The following is a 4515-nucleotide window of genomic DNA, read 5'->3' on the forward strand; positions in this document are numbered from 1 at the left end:
ACTCTATCGACAAACTTTAGGAGGCGATTCTTTATATGAAATGAAAGAAAAAAGTTCTTATAAACATAGGTCGAAAAAACGTCTCATTTCAGAGTTATGAACCGCCGAAAATTCGAAAAATCATGTTTCGAAACGCCCTGCCTTACAAACTATAGGACCTATAACAAGCGAACAAGCGGTTTAAGGAATTACACATGAACTAGTGTGCGAACTATTTAAATATCCATGTTTTACCATCCTTCGTTATCGGCGAAACGAACGCGTTATTAGTACTTAAAGGAGTGTCCCTATACCTCAATTTCCTTTTTACAGTTCGTTTCGCGGTAAGTACTAATAACGAACGCGTTATTAGTACTTAAAGGAGTATCCCTATATCTTAATTTCCTTTTTACAGTTCGTTTCGCGTTAAGTACTAATAACGAACGCGTTATTAGTACTTAAAGGAGTATTCCTGTACCTCAATTTCCTTTTTACAGTTCGTTTCGCGTTAAGTACTAATAACGAACGCGGTATTAGTACTTAAAGGAGTATCCCTATATCTCAATTTCCTTTTTACAGTTCGTTTCGCGTTAAGTACTAATAACGAACGCGTTATTAGTACTTAAAGGGGTATCCTTATACCTCAATTTCCTTTTTACAGTTCGTTTCGCCGATAACGGAGGATGGTAAACCATGGATATTTAGATAGTTCGCATACTAGTTTTTTTGTAATTCCTTAAACCGCTTGGGATCGGTCCTGTAGTTTCTGAGGCAGAGCGTTTCGAAAAGTAAATTTTCGAATTTTCGGCGGTTCATAACTCTGAAATGAGACGTTTTTCGTCCCATGTTTATTGGAACTTTTTTCTTTCATTTCATATAACGAATCACCTCCCAAAGTTTGTCGGTAGAGTTACCTACAACCCTGTATATATATATATATATATATATATATATATATATATATATATATATATATATATATATATATATATATATATATATAGGTGACGTACATTTTCTCACGGTGCAATCTCGCACGGTGCTCATTATCGAGCAATTTCACACGGTCCTGGTTATCGCATTAATCAGTCAGCAGGTGTGGTGCATTTTCACACGGTCCATCTGCAATCACGTGATTCACCCTGAAACTTCTTTCACTACAAGGGGAGGGGGGACAGAACAACTATGAACTAAGTAAGAACAGAGAAAGAGCAAATACAAGTTAAATACGAACAATTGCAAAGAACAAGATAGAACAAAGAAATCAGCAAATAAAAACAATAGTAAAGAAGAAGAGAAAAATAGCATATACAATAAGAAATTGAAATAAATGAAAAAAAAAATAACAGAAACTATCGGAAATTGATATTAATACATAAAGAACAGCAAATGAAAATAAGAACAAATAAAGAATAATCAAAAATTAAAATAATTAGGGACAGAAGATAGAATAATCACATATTAAAATAAATAAAGAATAAAATAAGCAGCACATCAGAGAATTCAGACAGGTAGTTCAACAATCGAAGAAAAATGTGCCCGCCCTAGAGCATAGAAAAACGTTATGATTTGTAAAACACACAATATTAGCTCCATACTCCAAGGCGGTTCTAAGAAGAACCTTGTCATCTTGTTATTTTCCGAGCGAACAGCACGTCGTTAAGATGGAACCTTCTACTTTTGTACGTCGTCAACCCATTTTTACAGCTCATAGCCCATTATCTTAGCTTTTGGAGATAGCTCAAGCTTCTCAAGCAATTTTTAAGGTCTGCGCCATTTTCTAGCTTCTCCAGGACTAATTGCAATCGTTCGTCAAGACGGATGTAAGTGAATTTTCTACGCTTCTCCGAATTGCAGTCTAAGCCCTGTCTCGCGAAAGCATGAAAACTAGCTGTCGCATCTGCTTTTAATACACTCAAAAGCTCAAAGATATGTGGTGTACTCTTAGATATGGTGCGATTTAACTTATTGTGCCAACCCTCCACTGGGTTGTTTGTTCTGTGCCTTTGACCGTTGCAGTTCCATATTTCTCTTGGAACATTTGGATTATCCATCCATTGTTCAATGAAATAATCGTTGAACATTTCGATTTTCTGGCCAGATGGACAGTCCTCCATGACGGTGAGCCAACCTTCATCGATCCTGCTTGTTGGTATTAATGCCAATGCACTACACATGCGAACATGATGGCGTACATCTTCATTGTGGAGGTATTCTTCGACGAGACCTATACTCTGAATCTTCCGCCAGATACTCTGGTTGAAATGGTAATGGCAGCCGGAAACCTGTGAATTGGGAAACACTGCACGCAACGCATTGATTGCAGCAAGTTCAAAATCTATTTTTAACACTCGAGGTTCGTTCTGGCCAGACCACGTTTTAAGAAATGTAAACAGTTGTTCGTATGTTCGCTCTGTTTTATCTGGCAACAATGCATACAAGACCGGTACAACCAGTGTCTTATCATGTGTGCTTCCTATGTCTGCATGTATGGTGTATAACTGGGAAAAATACTTACAGGAACTCTTGAACGTTCCGTCAAAAAACCATTGTTCGCTTTCCTTCAGTGCTGGTTTCAAACCCTCGTAACCAAAACACAGAATTCGTCCGTCTCCTTCCAGTGCGTCGTACTGTAAAAACGAGGTACCATCTTCAAACCGAATCATATAATCGGGAAAGCAGATATTTCTAGGAGTCGGTGCACCTTGATGTATGCCGAGTGATTTCCTTCTAACACCATTTAAACCCCCTTTCTTCTGATCATACGATGGTATGGAGGTTACTAGGTCCAGACCTTGATTAATTGGAACAGCCATTTCTTCTTTGAAGATAACAGACACTGGTGTAAGGATCTCGTCTCTTGCTCTCTTCTTGCAATTTGAAAGTCGCTTTCGTATCTCGCAAACTGCTACATCAGGTACACACTGATGATCTCTTTCCACAACTGCTATTTTATCTTCTGTCTTGGGCAGATTGAGCCTGCCATGGCAATTTACCTTCTGTCTGTTGATGCATAGCTAAAATAATAATAATAAAAAAAAACATCAGCTTCTGAAATAAACAATTGAAATGTGTTTTCGCATATACGTACACACACATAAAAAAGCGTTTGCTCGGTTACAAATGTACAAAATAAATTATTATTCATAAGTATCTTTTGTTTAAAAAATGAAACATAAAAACATGCGAATTTGTGTTATTACTTCCTTTTACGCAATTATATATGTGTAGATATTTGTTTAGGTAAAATATCACATGAAAGAAAGTTAATTTTTAAACACAATAAAGCTCCGATTATCCGCGAGTACTTTTTTTTTTTTTTAAGCCCTGCTGCAGCCGCCTACTATTATTTTTCATAAGTACTCGAGTCGCTGCGGGATGACAATCCGTACGCAGATATGTACTGTATGTTCTAATACATAAAAATAAATTGCATTGTAAAAATCAATATTTCCAATTTTCTGCTGTATTGTACATATTTTAAAAGTTTTATTATGTCTTGTTCGTACAATAAAACAGTGTTTATGCTGAAATATTTTTGGGTTATCGGAGATTTTCGCCATCTCTGGTGCCCTTGCTACCAAATTCCGCGGATAATTGGGGCTTTACTATATTAGAAGTACTAAAACAACGTGAAAAAATATTTATGCTTTAGAGAAGCAAGTATACTGTCCTCTCAGATAAAGATTAAAAGTAATACAAATACTGTTCTTGTAATTCAGATAAAGATTAAAAGTTACGAAATTTTCAAAATACCATCATACATGTAAGATATCATAAAGTAAGATATCATACATTATTGCATATTTTCGAGTGCCTTAGACGATCGGTGCCCAGTTTATGAAAACAACCACCAAGAAAACTAAGAATGTATTAAATCCACAATACAAGCCAACCTACTTCATTAAAAGAAACTGACATGTATTACGAGAACATGTCATGTCTAGACATCGGATTTTTATGCACTTAAAATTTATGAAATATGCATACAACTTCAGGGACTTCTTTTTAGAATTTACTTTTATAATAGTTATAGGTTACATACTCTTAACGTTTTAAAACACACACAAATAATGGAATTAAGTTATATGAGAACACGATCTCTGGTTTTCTTGACATTTGTATTTTACAGTGGATTCAATTAACACGAAATAATACGAGTTGAGTTGATTTTGAGTTTAACGTTCCGTTCAGCATCGAGTCTATATGAGACGTGGGCCTACTTATTAACGTGGAATCCGAACCACATGAGCTCCCGCCGGGACGAAATAATACGAGTCTACACGTTTCCATTGTACAAATAATAATAATAATAATAATAATAATAATAATAATAATAATAATAATAATAATAATAATAATAATAATAATAATAATAATAATAATAATAATAATCGTTTTCAAGGGTTTACTCTTAACGTTTTGGTAATTGTGGGCATTTCTGCTCTGGTGATCGGTTTCTAACATTATTGGTCGTCTATAAATTAGGAATTCTTCCATCTTCTCATGCAAAAAGCCCTTCCGTTGCATAGGCAT

The sequence above is a fragment of the Thermobia domestica genome, chromosome 1 (assembly GCF_964235325.1).
Source record: "Thermobia domestica chromosome 1, izTheDome1.hap1.1, whole genome shotgun sequence".
Classification (NCBI taxonomy): Eukaryota; Metazoa; Arthropoda; class Insecta; order Zygentoma; family Lepismatidae; genus Thermobia; species Thermobia domestica.